Raw genomic sequence first — 13,208 nt, 5'->3', positions numbered from 1 at the left:
GAGTGATTCTGCAGTAGCTTTTTTTTTTGGAGGGGGTGGTGACCAGAGACTAAGGATGCTGAGGGTTGGGGCCATGGCACTTGAAGTCAGGCATCACTGTTCCCCAAGTGTCCTATGTCACCAGGGAGTGTATATATGGTGGGAGCGTAGGCTCAGGCACCACTGAGAACCACACAAGGGTGCAGAGGTTGGAGTAAACCAAAAAAAAAAAAAAACAACAAAACAAAAAAAACCAGTTCACTGCCAGGGAGTCCATCCCCACTCCTAGCTACCCCTCCTTGGGTTTCCGAGGCAGTATCACTAGGAGCTTTGGTAGCATAGTGGCTAAAGCACTTGACTGCTAACCAGAAGGCTGGCGGTTCAAACCCACCAGCCACTCCTCGGAAGGAAGGTTGGGCAATCCTACTTCCGTAGTGATACTGCCTCGGAAACCCAAGGAGGGGTAGCTAGGAGTCGGGGCACATAACAACATCACTAGGGAAGTAGATTGCTCAATCTTCCTTCCGAGGAGTGGCTGGTGGGTTTGAATTGCCAGCCTTCTGGTTAGCAGTCAAATGCCTTAGGCACTACACCACCAGGGCTCCGAGTAGGACATGTCATTTCTCTGGCACATTCTTGACCTTCATGACAGTTCTGTGAAGTGGACTTCGCGGCCCCATTTCACGGATGAGGCCACTGCAGCTTGGGGAGGGAAAGGCGCCTGCGGATACAACACCCTGCAGCCCGTAGGAGGCCGGCTCAGGCCTGTCCTCTCTGGAGCTTGCGCTTGGGGGCTGGCTCTGATCTGCACGAGCTGAGTTCGCCTGGGAAGGCCAGTGCGCTTGCCTGCTCATCCTTTCTGTGGTCAGGTGAAACAAAGACAAGAGAGGAGGATACCTGGGGTTAGGGGTGTTTGTGAGCCAAACCTCTGCTCGCACAGGCAGAGAGAGAGACCGAGGGTGACGCGTCCTTAGTTCCCACACATATCCCTCCCGGTACCAGAGAAAGAAGAGGCGAGGCCAGCCCAGGGTGGAATGAAACCCAGAGCCCTCTACGCCCTTCCTCGGGGTCCCCGGATCCTGCGCGGCTCCTGGGAGGAAAGCGAGTCTGCGCCCTCTCAGGTGACGCCCTCCGCGTACCCGCTCACACTCAGGGCACACAGGGAGCCGCCGAGCCGCTCCGCCCCGGGACCTGCCCTGTGCGTCCTCGGAGTTCCCTCCACCGCTCTGCAGCTCCGCGCCTCTGGCGCCAGCCGGTTACCCAGCGCTGGCTATTTTCATACGAGGCGTGCTCTCCTCGGCACCCAGAGACTGAGTCCCCAGCCGGGCTTAGAGAGCGCGGGAGCGTCAGGGGCCTCCAAAGCCGCGTGCTCTGCTCCGCCCGCCTCTCGGGCTCCTTTTGGCGGCCCCAGCCGGTGGCCGCGAGCGGGAAAGAGGTGCCGCGCGGAAAAGTTGGGAGCTCCCCAGCTCAAAGGGTCCTGGAGCCGGCGACGGCCGCACAGCTCCCAGGTCTTTCTGTCTGGAATCAGTCCTCCTCCCTCAAAGGCAGGGGCGCGGAGTGGGGCCTGGCTCGCCCGCAGTCGGGCATGTCGCGGCGGCGGCTGGAGTCCTGCAGGGTCGCCGGCGCGGGCTCTGGGCGGGGCCGGAGGACTAGGGGCAGGTGCTCCTGGCGACGGGAAGACAAGCCCGCGGGACGGCCCGCAGCCTCCTGGGGGTGGGGAGGGGCGTGTGGCCGAGGGCGGCGGGTCGCCCGCGGTGTGGGGCCAGGCAGGGCGGTGGGTGCGGGCTCGTCCTTCCGCCCCAGCGCCGCGCGGGCCCTGACCCTGCCGCGCCCCGGCGCCGGGATCTGGGCGCACACACGCCCGCTCATCGCAGTAAATGCCCAAGCGCGGAGAGCGCCGGCCCGCGTAGACAGACCCAGGTGCGGTGGGCACGCGTGTGTGTGCGGGTGGGTGTGCGCGCGTGCCACAGAGGGGCTCGGCGTCCCCCGCACCCTCTCCAGGCGTCTACATTTTGCCTGCCTTTGTTCTCAAAATAGTCGCCGAGCGCCGCGGACGCTGCCCTAGCTCGCGCGGAGTGAGCCGCAGGGTTACAAACAGCCTTCTGCCTCCGCGGCCTGAATTAATGTGTTACTATTTCGGGCACGCCAGTGTTTCCAGGGGAAACCTAATGACGCAATGACGTCAATGCAGGTCAGCGGCAGACTCTCCGGGCGGCCGGGCGAGCTCCTGGCGCTCGCTCCGCGCAGTCGGCTGGCGGGAGGGCGCCGGCGAGGTGGCGGGGGCGGCGAGCGCGGGAGCGCGGAGCCGGGGCCAGACCCTAGGACGCAAAGGCGCCCCCTCCTCACGCCGCGACCCTGGCAACTTCCCGCCGCCCGGGACGGAGTTTCTCCGCTGCCGGCGACCTGCAGGAGGCTGCATGGAGGGCAGGCGGGGTAACCCCGACTCCCACCACCTTCACCCAGAGGAGCCAGCTACTCCGGACTCACTGAGGGGCTCCACGCGGGGCCCCCCACGCACAGGTATACCCTGATCCTCGGGCGTCCTCGGTTTGGAGGAGGAACACTTAGGCTCACACTCCTATCCACAGTCCTGGCGGGTTGTGGCACCAGAACTAGTTTGGGGAAAGCGAAGGGGAGGTGTGAGACCTGCCCACTCCTCCTGTCTCGCCCCTCTCTTTCTGGGAGCACGAGCTCCCCGTCTGCTCCTCTCCAACACCTTCGGAAGGTGAAGACCAGACTTGGGGGCTTCCTATTGGTCGTGCCTCCCTCGGGGACGCCATCTGAAGCTGGAAAGCCAAAGGGTAGGGACGTCCACGCCAGACGGGCTGTGCGAGAGCGACCCTGGAACGGGAGCCTCCGCAGTCGGGGGGGAAGCTGGTGCTTGCGTGTGGGACGCGTGTGTTTGGTGTGGGACGCGTGTGTTTGATGTGTGCCGGTTCTGGGAGCGCGCCCCGTGTGCCCGTGGGGTGTGTATGCGCCCATGGGATTCCGCCGTGTGCGCATCTGTGCCATACGCGTGAGAACACCCCGTGCACCCCTCCTCGACGTGCACCGAGGGTACCTGCCCGGAATGTGGGCGGACGAGGAAGGACGGGCCTAGACCTGCATCTCTTCCCCGCACCCCCACCCCCCACGGCTTGCCCAGATTGCGCGCTACCGGATTCCCAGCCGTGGCCCGCTTTCGCCCTGCCGGCCGCAGCTTTGGAATTTAGCAAAGCTCAGCGCATCTTGCCTCCACTCCCAGTGCCCTTCTCTCCTTGATGCGTGAGTAGAAGGTGGGGGTGGGGGGAGGACGAGGGAAATCCCTTTCCATCCGCCCTCTCTCTCCCGGCCAAGGAGCAGGCTGTGGGGCTGCTCTCCACCTTCGCCTCCGCCTCTCGGTTTTCAGCACCAGGGTCAGGATAGCTCCACGCCCGAGCCTCTCGGCCTCTCGGCCTCGCCAGTGCTTAGCAGTTCTCAGAGTCAGCACCCCGCCCTGGCCTTTCCGGCTGCTAACTAGCTCCGGAACTTGACCTTAGACCACCCGTCGTCCCCTTCCCCACCCCCGACACAAGTCCGGCGCCCGCCTCACCATCCTGGCCCTCTGTCTGGGGGCCGGGAGCGAGGATGGACGAGACCAGCCTGCGAAATCTGCCAGGCTGACTGGCAGGCGTCACCCGCGGGCCTGGCTTCTTTTCAGAGTTACTGTCTCCGAAGAGAGACTGCTAAGGCCCGGCCACAAGTTCCCCTTCCTCATCTCAGCTCAGTAAAGTGTGTGAGTAAATCTAGGTTCCTTCCCCAAAATCGAAGCTCCCGTTCCAGACACCCTCCCAAGCCCCCTCCTGTCTTTCCTGGGTCCAGTCCTGTACACAGACCCAGGGATGTTGGGTGAATCCTGCCCCCTTCGCGGAGGCTCCCCACAGTCAGGGGCCCATGCTACCACCTCTGTCCTCCTGCCTGCAGGGACTCTGGGTGTGAAGGGTCCCCTGAGCCTCACCAAAACTGCCACCTGGCCTGGACTGCCCAAGAGGCCCACTCACTGGGCTGTGGCCACATTGAGACTGAACCCCAACGCCGCACCCTCGCTGCACTTCAATCTGTGTACAGCCAACCGACCTGCACCTCCCCCACAGCCGGCTCCTTTAGCACCACCCAGAGGTGGGGCTCCAATATTGCCCCAGACACCTCTCTCCCCTTCACTCAGGTATCTCCCAACCCCTGCAGGAGGAACAGAAAGGGCCTGCTTGGTGTCCCACCTGACCCTCCTCTGACTCAGGGAGGCAGCATCGTCTGTCTCACTCACCCCACCCCGTTTCTGAGACCCCTGGCACACAGCCTGCGAGCCATTCCCCTAGCTGGGATTCATACTCTCCCGTCGCAGCCATTGCTCTCCCTCAGGTGGCGGAGATCAGCCTGACCTTGTCATAGCTGGCTAAGGGCAGAGGCAGGTGTTGTCTTTGTCCTCCTGACCCCAGGGCCCTAGAGGAGGTCTGGGCTCAGGGAGAAGGGTGCCTCTCAGCGGAAGCCCTGGGGCCTGGCGAAGGCAGACATCAGCAGGGTCAGCAGGAATCAGCCATTGTTCTGCTAGTAGATGAGATTCCACGAGGAGGAGACAAGGAGCCCCCAGGCTGGAGAAAGGAAAGGGAGGGTCAGCCAGCCCCGCAGTGGCACTCGCTTCTCACTGGGTGGAATCCTAAGCCCAGGTCCTATGACATTCGCAGTTTCCAGGGGTCTTGAGGGACTCAGGCATGGCTGTTGCCCCAAATGAGTTCATTTGCATGACAAGCAGAGCTGTGTGGATCCCAGTAAGGAGGTGATGTTGTTGTTATGTGCCCTCGAGTCGGACTGACTCACAGCAACCCCTCCTTGGGTTTCCGAGGCAGTATCACTACGGAAGTAGATTGCCCCATCTGCCTTCCGAGGAGTGGCTGGTGGGTTTGAACCTCCAGCTTTCTGGTTAGCAGTCAAGTGCCTGGGCAAAATGTGCAACAGCCAGGGGGTGTGCCTTCCACTCCAGGAGAGTAGCCCCCCCCCCCCAGGGTCTTTGAAACCAAAGATTTGGTCCCCGGGAGTGACAGTCCTCTGCCGTCCCTTGCCCCACTCCTGTTAGCTTTCCCAGCGTCTCTCACTCTCCAGCCTCCCTTGGGGCTTGCCTGGGTAACATTTGGCTGCAGCCTTGAGGGAAGGCTGGTCAAGGTCAGAAAGATACAGCAGTGTTTCCCTGTGGATTCGAGCTGGGCTTCTCCCCCGGCTGGGCTAGCAGAGACCCTGGGGAGGAGAGCCCAGGGAATGGAGGCCGCTGGGAGCTGCCCAGGACACTGCACAGGGGTGAGGGAGAGCCCAGGCCTCTGCCTAACTGCAGGCCTCATGGACCAGAGACAGTCCGGTCGCCTGAGTCCCTGGGGTCATGTGCTCGGCAGGAGCCAGCTGGCTGACGCAGCACCACTCCCAGCATAAGGACCAAATCTCCCCTCAACCCACATGAATTGCTTAAGCACGTCTACATGCTAAGCCTTAGTTTCCCCATTTGCATAGTGGGGATTAGTTTAAGCCTGGATGGTGCCCCTATAGGAGTCTGCTTGTTCTGAGGGTGTCAGAACCTTAGTTTATCAAAAAAAAAAAAAAAATAAAAAATCCGTTGCTGTTGAGTCAATTCTGACTTCTTGTGAGCCTACAGGACAGAGCTTCCAAGGCTATAAATCTTTACAGAAGCAGACTGCCACATCTGTCTCCTGCCGAGCCATTGGTGAGTTTGAACCACCAGCATTTGTGTTAGCAGCTTTAACCACTGGGCAACTTCAACCGTCCATTAGCATCTGAAGTCAGAGGTGGCCGGGAGAGCTGGCTCCTTTGTTCACCCAGGTTCCTGGGGAGATAGGGGTGCCCTGGGAGTGGGGGTGGGAAAAGCTGACTGCAGGCCCAAATGGAAAGTTCATTGCCTCCTGCAAGGTGTCCTGCTGCCGGGGTCTCAGGCTTCACCATTCAGGGATCACAGGCTTACAGCCCTTAATGAGAGTCTCATGGGAGGCCTGTGTGAGGAACAGCTTCTGCTGGCCAAGGCTACCCCCCGGTCCACAGCTCAAGGCTGTAGCTGGCACTCCTGTGCCCTCAAACAAAGGTCACAAGGTCTGTGGCAAAATGAAAATCATCCTAAAGTTGACTCTTGACCGAGAAGACATTCCCACCTGCAAAGGATCCTGTGGAGCCTCCCAGACCCTCACCGCCAGTGGTCAGGTGAACCCTGGGCCCGGTGGGGACCGAGCCCCTCCAAGGTCTGAGTGAGCTAGGCCAGGGTCACCATGCCTCTTCCCCACGTGGAGCATGCAGAGCACATTAGGGCAGGCAAAAAGGGTGGCCTTTGGTGGACTCCCGGTGGAGGTTATCCTCTAATCACTTTCCTGAAAGTGACATTGGGTGACTAGAGGGCATGCCTCAGCCGGAGAAGAATCCTCACGGACAGTGCATGTGTCCTCAGGGGCTCTAGGCACAGCTCTGGAGCCAATGTGGGAGGTGAGGCGGTCGTGTGACTGGACTGGCCATTTTGTCTCACAGCAGGAAGGCAGAGATGAAGGGTCTGCCAGGGCCCCTCAGAGGCTATGGGGAGTCTGGAGGGATGTAGTGAAGTGTGGCATGAGTTGGGGGCATCACTGTTGACCTTTGAGAAGCTGAGAAGAACCCAAATGCCCTCACGTCCTGCCCAGGCTCTCTCCCTGCCACGTGTCAGCCTGTCTGGGTAGGGGAGCCAGAAGCCCAAGGGCCACCATTCAAGAGTAGGAGGAGGGCCGGCCCTGCATCAGGAGGACAGGGACGTGGGTGTCTGTGGAGCAGTGGAGTCCACAACCTCACTGAGCCACCTGGGCCTGACCTCATTTCATCTTCACAGAGCCCTGTGAGGCAGGTGCACATCAAACGAGGAAACTGAGGTTGGGTAATTTACCGCGAACTTCCGGATCAGGCTTGGAGCCCAGACTCTGGACTCTCTGGCTCACCCCTCCTGTCTTCTGTGCTGCCCCTCAGTGAGAATAACTCCAACTCCCCCTCCTGGCACTGCGAGTGGGCCAGCCCCAGCAACACCGTGCTCCAGAAGACCTAGGAAGTCCTTTTCTCTCTGGGGTGGGTTTCTTCACAGCTTTCCTTCTTCATGGAGGTGGGGACATACCAGGAAAGAACCCCAGGCCCTCTTCGATCTGATCCCAGATTGTGGTGCTGGTGAATGAATTTGTGTATTAAGTCATTTGGGTTTCTATTCTGAAGGTCAAGATCTGGACCAAAGCATGGGATTGAGCTGCTCATCCCAGGGAGCCCTGGGTTCCAGCCCAGAGCCTCATCTGCTGTGTGTGGCTTTGGCCAAGCCTATGTGTCTCTGAGCTCAGATTTCTCGGCGGTAAAAGGGGGGTTGGATAAGCTCTCAGTTTCTCAGCTTTGTGAGCATTCCCAGATTCTAACTGTGGGATGTAGCTCTATCCATACACAGTCCAGATGTCGCAGGCAGGGTGCGTGTGTGTGTGTGTGTGTGTGTTGGGGGGTTGTGTTTTGGTTCCTATAGAGCCAGGAGGAGTAGAGCCAATTGAGTCCCTCTGGGGTGAGTAGGTGCAGGGATGGGGAGTTAAGACCCTCCTGCAGCCCTTAGCCCAGCCTCAGCCCTCGCCTGGCTCCAGGAATTGCCTGGGCTTTGCCAAGCTTATTTCTAGAAGGAGCCCTGGTAGAGCAATGCTTAAGTGCTTGGCTGCTGACTGAAAGATTGGTGGTTCAAACCCGCTAGCTGCTCTGTGGGAGAAAGATGTGGCAGTGTGCTTTGGTGAAGATTACAGCCTTGGGAACCTCCTGGGGCAGTTCTACTCTGTCCTGTAGGGTCGCTGTAAGTCAACAAGATTTCTAGAAAATGCCCTGGGGACCAAAAGCTTTGTGTAATATTGCCATCTAAAACAGAGGCCAGGTCAGCCAGGCAGGCCCTCCCCTTCCAGGACCTGTCCCACCAGCCCCGAGCATTTCCCATCCCTCCTATAGGGTTGCCAGATTTAGCAAATAATGTACAGGATGCCTCGCTTACTTTAAACTTCAGATAAGTAACGGGCTGTTTGAAATATAAAGAGTCTCCAGAGGAGGCCGAGATTGGAGTCTGTTTTGGGTGTTCATGCTGTGATCTCCCACAACGGCGGGTAGATGCAGAGTCAGCTGTAGTAGAGAAGTCTGATGCAAACATCTAAGCTCACTGCAAGGTCAGGTGGCCACGCTGCATGTGTGCTGGGGACAGCAGGTGTGCCCTATCCCTGCGAAGGTCTGGCTGTGTGACGTCCAGGCTGCAGGCTAGGCTGCCTTGCAGGGGCTAGTTTGATGCCATCTTTCACTCTGCCTGTGAGTGGAAGTCCTTATGGCTTCCCCTTGGTGGGCTGGGCTGTGGCTGCCATCTGCTCCCAGCTGAGCCTGCCCCGGGAGCTCCTGTGTGTGAGAGGCTTCCCCCCCACCTCCAGGAGGACTGGACCTATGAGGCCAAGCTGACTGGGGGTGGGCAGGGGGGACCTACAGATGGTCCCCGTACATCAGAGAGATGAAGACAGGCTCCAGTATGGGTGCTTTTCCAAATTCCACTTGGGTCTTGACTTCCAGGAAGATCCACTAAAATTTAATCTCATTTTGGAGATGAGGCTAAAGTAACTTCTCCAAGATTATACAACATGTAACTGGAGAGCAGGGACTCAGTTGGCCTTCACACCTACCCTTGATGCCCTGTCTTTCAGAATCCTGGACTCGTGATCCCTCTAAGGTGCAGCCAGTCCTTGGAGGCAGGGCCTGAAACCACGGCTCGCATCCCCGGCTGCATATTAGAATCTCCTGGGTAGCTTTAACAAGCCCTCTGGTCCAACCCCAGAGATCCTGGTGTAATTGATCTGGGGTGGGGCCTGGCATCAGTGGGTACTGAAAGCTCCCCAGGCGATTCTAACGATTCTTACGTGCAGCTGGGGTGGAGAAGCGCTGCTGGAATGACAGGTGACAGAGGGCAGCGGCTCCGCCTTGGCTGACATTGGAATTGTCTGGGGATGTTTAAAAACACTGCTGCCTGACTCCCACCCCCAGATTTTCTGATTTAATTCGTGGCGAGTGTGACCTGGGTGTGGGGCTTGGTAAAGCTCCCCAGGTGGCTCTAATAGTCAGCAAAGCTTGGAAGCCCTTGGCATAGCAGAGAGCCTTGCTTCTCCAAGTGGCCCATAGAGAGGCTGCATCGAGATCACCTTGGAGTTTCTTTCTTTTTTTTTTTAAGGAACGTAGATTCTCAGGCTTCATCCTGGACCCAAATTGAATCAGATTCTAAATTTTAATCAGATCTCCAGATAATTTGTATGCACATGAAAATGTGAGAGATTTGGCCCAGGGAAGGATATGATGAAGAAGCGAATGAGGGTATGATTTTTTAATCAATCCATCTGCTCGTTCATTTATTCATTCATTTCACTGATAATCACTGAGCACTTGCTATGTGCTATCACCGTGCACTGAGTATGCAAACATGAACGTAGCTGTCAGTCTACCACGAGGGCAATGCCAGCACGGGTAGGAGCGTGAGAAGCATAGGGTACGAGGGAGCACAAGGTTATTGGAACTTAAATGTCTTCACAGGAGACATTGAAGCTGGCTCCTAAGGAAAGAAGTAGAGTTGATCTGGTAAAGAAATTGCATCAGAACATTGCAGGCAGAAGGCACTGGGTGTGTGAGGTGTACTCTTGCAGGGCCTGGTGTGTTCACGGTTCCAGAGGCTCGGCATGGCTGCTGTAGAAGCAGGGCAAGATGGTAGCAGGTGTTCTCTGCCCTTCAGAGGAACCTGAGCTTTAGTTGTAGACTACGAGGAGCCCGTGGAGACTTTAAGTAAGTAGGAGAAGAAAATTAGACTACTCTTTTTGGAAGAGAGCTCTAGAGGAATAGTGGAAGAATTAGAATAAAGAGAACTTGGGGCCTTGGAGGCCAGTTGGAACTTTCATGGAAGGAGTCTAGATGTTTAATGATGAAGATGGTGGAAGAGGGGATGAAGGGGAGGGAAGAGTCAGGAGACGGCTCTGAGAGAGGCTCCACGGGGCCTAGAGGCAGATTGCATATGGTGGGGATTGGAGGAGAAATTGACCATGACTCTGGGGTTGGTAGTTGAGGCAACTACCTAGAGATATGTTCAGTGAGACAGAGGACACAGAGCAGGTTTGGATGAGGTGAGCAGGCAGTTGTACCTTTAGGATGGGAGCTAAGGTGAGAAGTTGAGGTTGGGTGTGGATCTGGGAGTCAGTAACATCCAAGAAGTTGTTACAGCCATAGGAGTGGGTGTGGTCATGCAAAGAAGGAAAGGGAGAGGAGGGAAGATACAGAACACTAGGGTATAACTCTTCCAAGGAAGATTGGAGGAGGGGAAAAGGAGAAGCAGGGGAGGAGTTTGGAGAAGTGGGGAGGAACCAGCAAGGACAAACTGGACAGAATGGCTGAGAAAAGGAACAAGAGGGGGTGAATGCAAAACAGATAACAGAAAAAGATAGCAGAAAAAAGAGCTTGGTTCCTGAGTAAAGTGCCGTAGAGAATTTAAGTAGGAGATGGGGATGGAATACAGGATTGGGTAATGAAGTCATTAGTGACCTAGAGGGTTTCAGTGTCGTGGTGGGGAGACTGACCAGACTGCGGGGGGCAAAAGTGTTGAGAAAGAAGACACAGGAAGTGTAGATCAATCTACAACATTGATGGGAAGAGAAAGGAGGAGATGGAGTGGTTCCAAAGTGAGGTAGGGGGCAAGGGTTTGTGCTTCCTGTTTAGGTTCCAGTAGCTAAGTGAGCTTCTGAGTTGAGAGGAAGCAGTTAAACTTGGCTAAAGATGCAGAGGAGGGAGGGGACACCTATGGAGCAGGAGCTCAGAGGCATGAGGAAGAGATGTGATTCAGAGCACAGAGCAAGGAGTTAACCTCCAGGAGGAGGGGGCTGTAAAGTTGTTTTCATCAGTGTTCTCTAGTAAAGGCAAGGTTGTCTGGGGAGAATGGGGAGGAGATCGTGGGAGTGGGCAGCCTAAGGAGACAGGGAGGTTCTGGGAGTGGAGAGAGGGGATGGAGCCAGTTAGGGGGAGCCCCTTCTGCAGTGCCTGGCTTGCATTTTTCCAGCTTCAGTGGTCCAGAAGGCAAGGAGATTGAAGGTGCTGGTTTCCTTTAGGTTTAGGAATTGGCCAGCTGAAGGGCATCAGGCATGTTGCAGAGAATGACAGGGATGCCATCCTCTTGGGGTCAAGATCTCATGCCCTTGTTCTCAGGCAGGTCAAATGCAGGGACTGTTATATGCATATAGGAAAGCTCCTTCTTGCTGTTCCATGTCTGCTTGGAAGAAGAACTGCCCCCTCGCATTCCTCCAGTGGCACCCGACCACCAGACCAGATAGCTTTAGAGATTAGGGAATGCTGGGCCTTTCCAAGGATCCTGAAAGGTCTTCAGTGAGCTTCTAGTCCAGTGATTCTCAGCAAGAGAAATAGTGACCCATGGAGCATTTCAGAAATAATGTGGAGGTAACTTTGATTGTCACAGTGATCAGGGGAGAGCTACGGACATTCAGTAGCTGGGGATCAGGTATGCCTGGCCTTGTGCAAGACACGAGATAGTTCTGCATAGCCAACACGGGTCCCACATTTCCGACTTTCAAAACTCTAGTCAAGCTCGGAAACCCTGTTCATAATTATCTGTGAACTCTGGTTTATATGCAAACGCAATCGAATTGTCAAGGAGTATTTCTGCATGTAAATCAAGGGAGATTGTCCTTCAGAACTTTGCTAAGAGATGTTTGCTATTTTGGAAAGTCACATAGGAGGAGAAGCTCCCCATGGTAATTGAGTCACTCAAACAACTGCCTGTACCAGTCTGCATCTGCACCAGTCGTGTTCTTGCTGGCACACATCAAGGGGTGAGCATCTGATGGGCTCATCAAGCAGACGTAATCATGCCTGAGCATTTACATGGAGAAGCACATATTCTTATATTTTACATGATGCTGTTTTTATTTTATGTAACAATTAGATAATTATACTGAGTTCTAAACATACAGATACGCTTTTGAAAGAGTGGGTTCTTCTCTATTATTTCATTTCAACATAATAAAGGGAATATGATAAATATTTGCTATGAAAGAGGGTGTTTTAACTCTCTTAAAAAGGAGTTCAGGGCCAAGCAGTGTTTCATTTTGTTGTTCATAGGGTTGCTATGAATCAGAGCTGACTCGACAGCACCTAACAACAACAACAACAACAACAACAAAAAGGAGCTCTGGTGATGTAGTAAAGACATTTGGCTGCTAACCAAAAGGCCAGTGATTCGAACCCACCAGCTGTTCTCTGGAAGAAAGATGAGGCAGTCTGCTTCCATAATGATTTACAGCCTTGGAAATCTAGTGGGGGTCTTTATGAGGCAACAAGTTTGGTTTTGGTTTTTTGGAGAGTTGTAAAAACAAGGATCTGGTTTAATCTTTCAGTCAATGTGCTGAATTTCCTCTTCAGCAACCCCACTAGTTGGTTGTCCAGATCACTTGAGAGTCTTCAGAGCAGGAAACCATGATCTCTCCAGGTAGGCTGTTCCATCACCAGGGAGCTGGCAGTTAATAAATGAATGCATAGAAGGAGCCGAACCTGTCATTGACTGTTTTCCACCCTCTTACCCTTCACCCTCCTACCCTTCACCCTCCCACATGGAAAGGATCAAAACTTTTTCTACATGAGATCTCTCTCATATGTATACCTGTAAAGTATACGTTGAGTTGATTCTTACTCATGGTGACCCATGTATGTCAGAGTAGAACTGTCCCCAAAGGGTTTTCACTGGCTCATATTTCAGAAGCAGATCACCAGGCCTTTCTTCCAAGCCATCTCTGGGTGTGCTTTAACCTTCAACCTTTCAGTTAGCGGCCAAGCATGTTAACCATTTGCACCCCCAGGGACTCTCTGATATGTGGAGATGGCCATAAACACCATGCACCTTCCTCTTCCCCTCCACCACCATCTTCTCCTCTCCAGATAGACTGTCTCCCAGCCCTTCCTCTGGTCTGTATCTATCTGTACCATGATCCTTGTGCCTCCTGTGATCCTGGCTAATCCAGGCACTGTACTAAGCATGAGGTGTTCAGGGAGACCAGTAAGTTCAATTCTGCTCAGTGGTTATTCTACACACAACTGGCCTTGTGTTTTCACTGTGCTCAGTTCGGGGCACACAAACATGATGTGGAGATAGCTGTTGTCCTTGGAGCTTACCCAGC

The sequence above is a fragment of the Orycteropus afer genome, unplaced genomic scaffold, assembly GCF_000298275.1.
Source record: "Orycteropus afer afer isolate SDZICR_OR568_19922 unplaced genomic scaffold, OryAfe1.0 scaffold00170, whole genome shotgun sequence".
NCBI classification, from domain to species: Eukaryota; Metazoa; Chordata; class Mammalia; order Tubulidentata; family Orycteropodidae; genus Orycteropus; species Orycteropus afer.
The sequence above is the reverse complement of the archived record's forward strand: the minus strand, read 5'-3'. Positions refer to the sequence as shown.